The sequence below is a fragment of the Sarcophilus harrisii genome, chromosome 5 (genome assembly GCF_902635505.1).
Source record: "Sarcophilus harrisii chromosome 5, mSarHar1.11, whole genome shotgun sequence".
Classification (NCBI taxonomy): Eukaryota; Metazoa; Chordata; class Mammalia; order Dasyuromorphia; family Dasyuridae; genus Sarcophilus; species Sarcophilus harrisii.
In genome coordinates, this window is record NC_045430.1 from 76,090,589 (window position 1) to 76,101,762 (window position 11,174).

Below are 11,174 nucleotides of genomic sequence, written 5' to 3' on the forward strand. Positions count from 1 at the left end.
TGGGGTCACTGAGCATTGGATAATTGGATAACAAACAATAAGAACAATCTAAAAGAAATAGCATCATCAGCTGTGGGGGACAAATAAGAGGATAGGAAAAGCTTTTTTAAAAAAAGTGATCTTTGAGCTCAGTTTTGGAGAAAATCTGGTAACCTAAAAAATAGTGGTCAGGAACCAGAGTATCATAGCTAGTGCAATCATAGAGATGGGAAATACTGTTATATTAAAGGTGCTACAAATAAACCAATGTCACTGGGTAATTGAGTGAGGTAATGTGACCATGAGGATAGAGTGACTAAGAACAGACTGCTTAGAGACTCATAAGAAACTTGTGCCACAAGTTTGTTTGCAATGGGTTCCATTATCAGTTGATAATGCTGAATGTTTTCATTTGCATTATAATAATAATAGTTTAATGGTTAAAAAATAAATTGATTTTTCCCCTACACAAATCACAGTACCTTTTTTTCAAACTCAATTTAAGGCAAAGTAGTAAAACTAAAGAGGAAAGATGAATGCTATTAACTTTGGGACATAATATTACAAATAAAGTGAAGAAATTTTAGTGCAAACTTCTTAAACTGTGGGTCACAACATGGAGTCTCATAACTGGGGGTTGTGAAATTATGATTTGTTATCAGTAAATGCTTGATTTGTGTAGCTATTTTATATACCTTTATAACTGGGGTCATGTAAAATTTTCTTGGGTGAAAAGGGAGTGGAAAAGGTTTAAAAAACACTGAATGGCTCTCTAACTTTAATCCTGCCCTCTCTCCCCTAACAGCTTTGTAGAATTGTCCATGGTCAAATAAGTAGTAAATGACCATATTGGGTTTTGAACTTAGGTCCTCTGACCGGTTAATTTCATTTCCAGCATAAAATAGTGAAAGACTGACACTTGGTAACTTTGGGACTAGAGGCAAGCTAATAGACTTCTCTGAGACACTGTGCAAAGGATAACAAGATTTATAGTACCTATCACCCAGGGTTATTGTCAGAATCAGAGGATAATGTATCTTAAAAATGCTTTGTTCCACAAAAGAAGGCTATTCCCTTTATTATCATTATCTCTGACAATGACTTATTCTCAAGCTACAAGCAAACAGCTCAAACCTCTCCTTGTTTTGATTTTGCCTTCTATGATAGGAACTTGCTGTTATGAAGATTGATAAAATAATATTTCTAAAATACTTGATGTCACTGAGCTGACAGGTATCACATAAGTAAAGATACTATAAATAATATTATAAATCCTTCCACATACATATCAAGTTGCAGAGTTTTAGCTCCACCCTCTTATACCTTGAAAGAAAAATCACTTACTTCAGGTAATTGCCATCCTTCAAATGAGCCTTTGGTGCATGTGTTTCCCTCATAAAGCACATTCCCATCTGTCTTCAGGCTATATTAAATAATTGTGATAATGTTGGTAAACATAAGAATGGTAACTGCTTTAGTTTTGCATTCCATAAGGTGCATTAAACATGAGGATCATTACGGAAGAAGGACACTCCTTAGGCATAGAGGCTGATTAGATTTTTGACCATTTAAATTGAAATTATATAAACGCATTTTATGATTTTGTTCTTACCATTCTTTTCCCCATTTGGGGAATTATTCCCAAGGAAGCTAACACTATGGAAACACTTATCACAACCCAGATGTGACAAAACATAAAATTTCTTAGCCTGAGCTCTCTTGGGCTTCTCAGAATGCCAGCATGCTAATGGACTAACCTAATACATGGAAGAAATATTTACTATGGAATACAAGACTAGTCAGAGGATCCCTTTGGCTAGAATCTAGATCCAACTCATCCAGTCATCATTCTGGCTCTTGTCCTGAAACTAAAATTGACCTCTTAATAATTTGCTCACATGGACCTTTATCCTGGGTGTTTAGGCTCTGAAAATCTTTATATAATTGATAGAAAATAGGCTCTGTTTAAATCAGTGCCACCTGCGGGAAAACTGGGACACTGATACATTGTTGGTGGAGTTGTGAACGAATCCAACCATTCTGGAAAGCAATCTGGAATTATGCCCAAAAAGTTATCAAACTGTGCATACCCTTTGATCCAGCAGTGCTACTACTGGGCTTATACCCCAAGGAGATACTAAAGAAGGGAAAGGGACCTGTATGTGCCAAAATGTTTGTGGCAGCCCTGTTTGTAGTGGCCAGAAGCTGGAAAATGAATGGATGCCCATCAACTAGAGAATGGTTGGGTAAATTGTGGTATATGAATGTTATGGAATATTATTGTTCTGTAAGAAATGACCAGCAGGATGAATATAGAGAGGCTTGGAGAGACTTACATGAACTAATGCTGATTGAAATGAGCAGAACCAGGAGATCATTATATACCTCAACAATTATACTGTATGAAGATGTATTCTGATGGAAGTGGATTTCTTTGACAAAGAGAAGATCTAACTCAGTTTCAATTGATCAATGATGGACAGAAGCAACTACACCCAAAGAAAAAACACTGGGAAATGAATGTAAACTGTTTGTATTTTGGTTTTTCTTCCCAGGTTATTTTTACCTTCTGAATCCAATTCTCCCTGTGCAACAAGAAAACTGTTTGGATCTCCACACATACATTGTATCTAGGATATACTAGGACATATTCAACATATATAGGACTGCTTGCCATCTAGGGGAAGAGGTGGAGGGTGGGAGGGAAAAATCGAAACAGAAGTGAGTGCAAGGGATAATGTTGTAAAAAAAATTACCGTGGCATGGATTCTATCAATAAAAAGTTACTATAATAAATAAAAAAAAAGAATATATGAAGAACATGTAAAAAGTAAAAAAAATAAAAAATAAATCAGTGCCACCAAAAAGTCAAAAACATTCCAGTCCAATATAAAATTTCAATACAAATCCACTGAGAACAAAGGTCCTGTCCTAGAATATGGAAATTTAGAGTTGAATGGACCTCTAGAATGGGTCCCTACTCCCTCTTCAAAATAAGTCTTTCAGATATATAAAGAAGCCATATTACCACTAAATTTTTTTCCTATAAGTCCATATATCCCTCACTCCAATCATACCTTCTATGGCATGATTGTGAGAAACCTATGAACACATTTCAGCTTTGTCAATGTTCCTCTTAAAATGTCATGTCAGGTATAAATTCATTTAGATGACTTCATTTTGTAATGAAGTTGTCTAAATCAGGATTTCTTAAACTTTTTCAACTTGCAACTTCTTTTTGCCCAAGAAATTTTTAGGGCACCCCAAATATATGGGTATATAAAATAGGTTATGCAAATCAAACAGTTATTATGGAGTTATAATCCATAGTTTAAGAAGCTTTGCTTTAGATGTGTAATTCATAAGGGATCATTAACTTTCTTATCCAAGTCACTGTGGAAAAGGGAGAGATGTTTAAGACAAATATAGTTGTATCCTTCTTAGATATTTAAAAGGAATTAAAAGGAAGGATTAAAAGGAATTAGATAATTAAAAGGAAAAAAAAAGATCAAAACAAGGGCAGATAACATAAAATGAAAAAAAAAAGCATGGCAAGGTTCTATATAAATTGTGTCAAGAGTGTTTAGGCTTGAAAAGAACTTAGGCAAGCAAGGAATAATAATATGACTAATTTAAAGAAAAAGTTTTTTTTAAGTTATATTGGGAAAATTGATGGATTCAATACAATTTTAAATAAATAAACATTTATCAAGCACCTATTATGTGCAAAATACTGTGTTATATTCTAAAGATGCAGAAACAAAAATGAAACCCTTGATGTGTTTACCAGATGAGATATAACATATAAATAAATACATGTGAATAGAAAAATAATTATTAACCAAGGTTGGGGGGATTGTGGAAACAAAATGACTCAACTCTCATTTTGCATTTGTTTTCTCTGCCAAAAAGAATGTTCATTGGACTGAGAAGGGAATAATAAAAAATATCAATGGTAAATCATAGCCCAAGATAAGAAAGTAGATCATAAGTATATTGCATAAATAAGGTGGTGAGTTTAAGTCATTAAGTCCCAATTACAGAAAGAACTGATGGGTGTGGTTTCTGAGCCTTTGTTATTATTCTTTTTTTTTTTTTCAGTACTACCTGATTTGTTTTGACCCCCTTTGTAGTTTTCTTGGCAAAGACATTGGAGTGGTTTGCCATTCCCTTCTCTGGTTCATTACAGATGAGGAAATGGAGGCAGATTTAAATGACTTGCCACAGTCACATAACTAGTAAATACATGAGTTTAACTCAATTCTTCCTGACCCTAGGTCTGTCACACATCTAGCTGCCAAGGTCATGAAAAATGGAAGATCAAAGGAGTGAAGAAGGTCAAATATCATCTGATTTTCCAAAAAAAAAAAAAAAAAAAAAAAAAAAAGGAAAGAAAAAGGAGGCTAAGGTCTGCAAGCCATAGGCTGGTATGCTCAATTTCAATTTCTATCAAAATTCTCAAAATACATATTAAACATTAATGTATTATTAAGGAGATATTCAGGGAACATCTAGAAAAGAAAGACACAAAAATCAAGAATGAGCATGGTTTCACATAGAAAAGACCACATCATTAGTTCAATCATTAATTCAAATGATTTCCAATTATAAAGAAAAGGAATTAAATTTCAGAGGGGAGGGGGAAGGAAGGGGGGGCACAATTGGAGTTAAGTGATTTGCCCTGAGTCACACAGCTAATGTGTCAATTGTCTGAAGCTACATTACACCTAGGTCCACCTGATTCCAGGACCAGTGCGCTATTGACCTATTTATCTAGCTATCTATCTAGCTCTATCTATCTACCACCATTCTGCCCCATTAAGTTTTCTTTTAAAAAAAAAATTAGTTTATTTATTTTTAATACACTTTGTTTTATGAATTATATTGGGAGAGGAAAATCAGAGCAAACCGGAAAAACCATGAGAGAGAGAAAAAAAAAAACAGAAAAAAGAAATAAATATAGCATGTTTTGATTTACATTCATTTTCTTTAGTTCTTTCTCAGGTTGTAGATGGCATTTCCTGTCCAAAGTCTATTGGGATTTCTTTGAATCACTGAACTACTGAGAAGAAAAACAATTTGATAATTGATCATCACACATTCTTGCTGTTATTGTGTACAATGTTTTCCTGATTCTGCTTGTTTCACTCAACATCAGTTGATGTAAATCTTTCCAGGCCTTTCTATCTATAATCAGCTTGTTCATAATGTTTTATAGAATGATAATATTCAATGACCCTCCCATACCACAACTAGTTTAGCCATTCTCCAATTGATGGACATCCACTCCTTTTCCAATTCTTTGCTACCACAAAAAGAGCTGCTACAAACATTTTTGCATATTTGAGTCCTTTTCCCTCCTTTATGATTTTCTTATGATATAGACCCAGTAATGGCACTGCTGGGTCAAAGAGTATGCAGTTTTATAGCCTTTTGGACATAGTTCTAGATTGCTTTCCAGAATAAGAACAATGGTTGCATAATTTCATAACTCCACCAACAATGTATCAGTGTCCCAGTTTTCCCACATACCCTACAACATTTATCATTATCCTTTCCTGTCATCTTAGACAATCTGAGAGATGTGGGATGATATCTCAGAATTGTTTTAATTCACATTTCACTAGCCAATACTGATTTAGAGCATTTTTTCATATAAGTATAAATGGCTTTAATTTCATCATCATATGAAAATAGTCTATTGATATCCTTTGAGCATATGTAATTGGGGAAGGACATATTCTTATAAATTTGACACAATTCCTTATATATTTTAAAAATTAGATCTTTATCAGAAATATTGGCTATAAAGATTTTTTCCCAGCTTTGTACTTTCCTTTTAATCTTGTTTCTGTTGGTTTTGGTTGTGCAAAAAATTTTAAAGTAATCAAAGTTGTCCATTTTGCCTTTCATAATGTTCTCTAGTTTTTCTTTGGTCATAAATTCCTCCCTTCTCTAAAGATCTGATAGGTAAATTATGCCTTGTTCCCCTTTGGTTATGGCATCATCCTTTATACACAAATCATGTATCCATTTTGACCTTATTGTAGTATGAGGTGTGAGATGTAGATCTATGCCACACTTCTGACTATTTTCCAATTATCACAGCAATTTTTTTCAAACAATGAGTTCTTATTCCAGAAACTACTAGATTGCAATAGGCCTTGCTTATTGTGTCATATATATCTAATCTATTCCACTAATCCACCACTATTATTTCTTAGCCAGTACTAAATGGTTTTGATGACTGCTGCTTTATAATATAGTTTTAGGTTTGGTACTGCTAAGACACTATCCTTTGTAATTTTTTTTTTTATTAATTTCCTTCATATTCTTGACTTTTTGTCTTTCCAGATGAATTTTGTTATTATTTTTTCTAGTTCTATAAAATAAAGAGTTTGATTGGTTTTAGCAGTTTGATTTGTATGGCACTGAACAAATAGACCGATTTAGGCAGAATTGTCATTTTTGTTATATTGGCTCGTTCTAGTCATGAACAATTTATATTTTTCCAATTTAGATCCTATTTTATTTATGTGAAGAGTATTTTGTAATTGTGTTCATATAGTTCTTGGGTTTGTCTTTGCAGGTATACCCCCAAGTAATTTATTTTGTCTATAATAATTTTAAATGGAATTTCTCTTTCTATATCTTGCTGATGGGCTTTGTCAGTAATATATAGAAATGCTAATAATTTGTGTGGATTTATTTTATATCCTGCAACTTTGCTACAACTGTGAATTGTTTCCAGTAAATTTGTTAGATGGTTTCCTAGGTTTTTCTAAGTATATCAGCATATCATTTGCAAAGAGTGATAGTTTTATTTCCTCATTACCTATTCTAATTCCTTTAATTTCCTTTTTTTTTTTCTTATTGCTGAAGACAACATTTCTAGTACAATGTTGAATAATAGTGGTGATAATGGACATCCTTGGTTCATCCCTGATCTTATTGGGAATGCATCCAGCTTCTCTCCATTACAAATAATGTTTGCTATAGATTTTAGATAGATATTGCTTATTATTTTAAGGAAAGCTCCCTTTATCCCTATGATCTATAGTGTTTTTAATAGGAATGGGTACTGTATTTTGTCAAAAGCTTTTTCTGCATCTATTGAGATTATCATATGATTACTGTTGGTTTTGTTATTGATAGGGTCAATTATGGCAATAATTTTCCTGATATTGAACCGCCTCTGCGTTCCTGGAATGAATCTCACTTAGTCATAGTGTATTATCCTGCTGATAAGTTGCTGTAATCTCTTTTCCAAATTTTTTTTTTATTTTGCATCAATATTCATTAGGGAGATTGGTTTGCAATATTCTTTCTCTGTTTTGGTGCTTCCTGGTTTAGTTATCAGTGCCATATTTGTGTCATAGAAGGAATTTATGTAATATTGGAATTAATTGTTCTTTAAATGTTTGGTAAAATTCATTTGTGAATACAGGTGGCCCTGGAGACTTTTTCTTAGAGAGTTCATTGATGACTTGTTCAATTTCTTTTTCTAAAATAGAACTATTTAAGTATTTTATTTTTTCTTCTGTTAACCTGGGCAGTTTATATTTTTGTAAATATTCATCCATTTCATTTAGATTTTCAGATTTGTTGCCATAGAATTGGGCAAAATATCTTCTAATTATTTCTTTAATTTCTTTTCATTGGTGGTAAATTCCCCCCTTTTGTTTTTGGTGCTGGTGATTTGGGTTTTTTTCTTTCCTTTTTCTGATCAAATTAACCAAAATTTATCTATTTTGTTACGTTTTTTCCCCCATGAAACCAATTCTTAGTTTTGTTTATTAGTCAATGTTTTCTTAATTTCTGTTTTATTAATTTCTCTTTTGAGTTTCAAAATTTCTAATTTGGTATTTAATTGAGGGTTTTTAATTTGTTCTTTTTCTAATTGCATACCTAATTCATTGATCTTCTCTTTCTCTATTTTATTTGTGTAGTTATTTAGGGATATAAAATTTCTCCTAAGAACTGCTTTGGCTGCATCCCATAGGGTTTGGTATATTGTCTCATTATTGTCATTTTCTTGGGTGAAATTATAGATTGCTATAGTGATTTGTTGTTCGACCCACTCATTCTTTAGAATTAGATTAATTTCCAATTGATTTTTAGTCTATCTTTCCTTGACCCTTTATTGAATAAAATTTTTATTGCATTGTGGTCTGAAAAGGAAACAATTACTATTTCTGCCTTTCTGCATTTGATTGTAAGGTTTTTATGCACTAATACATAGTCAATTTTTGTGTAGGTGCCAGGTACTGTTGAGAAAAAGGTGTATTTCTTTCTGTCCCTATTCAGTTTTCTCCAGAGGTCTCTCATATCTAGGTTTTCTAGGATCCTATTCCTGCTTGGTTTCTTTCTTGTTTATTTTGTGGTTAGATTGCCTGATTCTGAGAGGGGAAGGTTGAAGTCCCCCATTAGAATAGTTTTCCTCTCTATTTCTTCTTGTAACTGGCTTAAAATCTTCTCTAGGAATTTGCTTGTTCTACTACTTGTGCATACACATTTTACTTCATTATTTACTGTACCCTTTATTAAGATGCACTTTCCCTCCTTATTTCTTTTAATAAGATATATTTTTACTTTTCCTTTGAGATCAAAATTGCTCTCCCTGCTTTTTTTTTTCTTTGAATGAAGCATAATACATTCTGTTCTAGGCTTTTATTTTTATTCTGTGTGTATCTCTCTGAATCGAGTGTTTCTTGTAAACAATATATTGTAGGATTTTTTTTTTTTAATCCACTCTGCTATTTGCTTCTGTTTTATGGGAGAGTTCAGAACCCCATTCACATTTAAAGTTTTGATTACCAGCTCTGTATTTCCCTTCATCCTATTTTTTCCCCATATATACTTTTATTCTCTTTCTACCTTGTTCTTAGTTGTATTTTTTACCCACCCCACCCACTACCTTATCTCCTTCTCTTCCCTTTTTCCCTAGTATTTCTGTCCTCCCTTCTATCGTCACTCCCTTTTCTTTTTCTCTTTCTCCTTTTTTTTTAATAGGGTTAGATAAATTTCTATCTGCAACTGAATGATTGTTATTCCCTCTTAAAGCCAAAACCCAATGAGATCAAGCTTCAGAAAATGCTCATCTCCCTCCCTTTTTTCCCTTGATTGTAATAGGTCTTTTGCACTACTTCATGTGAACTAATTATCTCACTATACCTTGCATTTCCTCTTTTTTCCAGTACAGACTTGATATCTTTTTCTTTGATGTCACCACATCAAACTCCATTCACAATTATACACTCCATCCAAGTGATGCCCCCATTTGTCTGCTTCAATGCCAGATACAGTTTGCAAGAGTTACATACAGATATTGTTTTCCTAACTAGGGATGTAAAGAGTTTAACTTTTAAATATATATTTTCCCCACGATTAAGTTTCTATGGTTTTCTTAAGTACTCTGTAGATTAAATTTCCTGTTTAGTTCTGGTTTTTTCAACAGAAATGATTGAAAGTCTTTTACTTCATTGATATTTCATCTTCTCCCTGAAAGATGATGTTGAATCTCGCTGGGTAGTTAATTCTTGGTTGTAACCTCAGGTCCTTTGCCTTATCACAATATGGTATTCCAAGTCTTCTGATCATTTATTTTTTTTTCTGAGGTAATTGGGGTTAAGTGACTTGCCCAGGGTCAAACAGCCAGGAAGTGTTAAATGTCTAAGGCCAGATTTCAACTTAGGTCCTCCTGACTTCAAGGTTGGTGCTCTATCTACTACACAAACTAGCTGCCTCTCTGATCCTTTATTGCAGAAGCTGCCAGATCCTGGGTAATCCTGATTGTTGCTCCTTGATATTTGAATTGCTTTTGTGTGGAAGCTTGCAGTATTTTTTCTTTGAGATTATAGTTTTGGAGTTTTGCAACAATGGGATTTTCCTTGTGGGATCTCTTTACAGAAGTGATCTGTTGATTCTTTCAATGAATATTTCCTTCTCTGTTTATAGAATATCAGTTCAGTTTTTCTTAATGACCTCTTATATAATGTTCTATAGGCTTTTAATTTTGTTCATGGCCTTCAGGTAGGCCAGTGATTTTTAAATTGTTTCTTCTGGATCTATTTTCCAAATTGGCTATTTTGCTAATGAAGTATTTCACATTTTCTTCCATTTTTTTCATTCTTTTTAGTTTGCTTGACTGGTTCTTGATGTTTCCTACAACTCTTTTACCACTTCACATCCACTCATCATTTTGACTTTCAAGCCACTGCCTGATACTGACACTTTGTAGACGTAGTATGACTATTACTATATGTGTCTATTTACTGATGAGGCTCATATTTTTCTAGTATAATTAGTACTACTGATTTCCAATCATTAAGTTCTGGGTAAAATCAGAAAAAAAAATTAACCTAATTCTAACTCTCCTGATCAACTCTGCCTTAGCAACAATCATAGTTCTCATTGCCTTTTCATCCCATTAAAACTGACCTTTCTTGAAGTTTTTTCAGTCTATCTTGCGCTAGAGAATGGTTTTCTTCCATCAGATTTTGTTCATTGGTTTGATTTCATGTGGTTTTTGAGGGACAGTGAGAGACTCAAGCAGCTTCCTAACTTTACTCCTTCATCTTGGCTCCATCCCTGGAACCTCTCCATTAAGTTTTTCTATCCATTTGACCCAAATTTTTTTTTAATTCAAACTTTTTATTTACAAAACATATGCATGGGTAATTTTTCATCATTGACTCTTACAAAACTTTCTGTTCCAAATTTTCCCCTCCTTCCCCCACCTCGTCCCTTAAATGGCAGGTAGTCCAATACATGCTAAATATGTTAAAATATATGTTAAATCCAATATATGTATACATATTTATACAGTTATCTTGCTGCACAAGAAAAATCAAATCTAGGAAGAAAAAAACCTGAGAAAGAAAACAAAATGCAAGCAAACATCAACAGAAAGCATGAAAATACTATGTTGTACTCCACACTCAGTTCTTACAGGCCTTTCTCTGAATGTATATAGCTTTCTTCATCACTGAACAATTGGAACTGATTTGAGTCATCTCCTTGTTGAAGAGAGCCATGTCCATCAGAATTGATCATCGTATAGTCTCATTATTGCCATGTATAATGATCTCCTGGTTCTGCTCATTTCACTCAGCATCAGTTCATGTAAGTCTTTCTAGGCCTCTCTGAAATCATCCTGCTGGTCATTTCTTACAAAATAATAATATTCCATAACA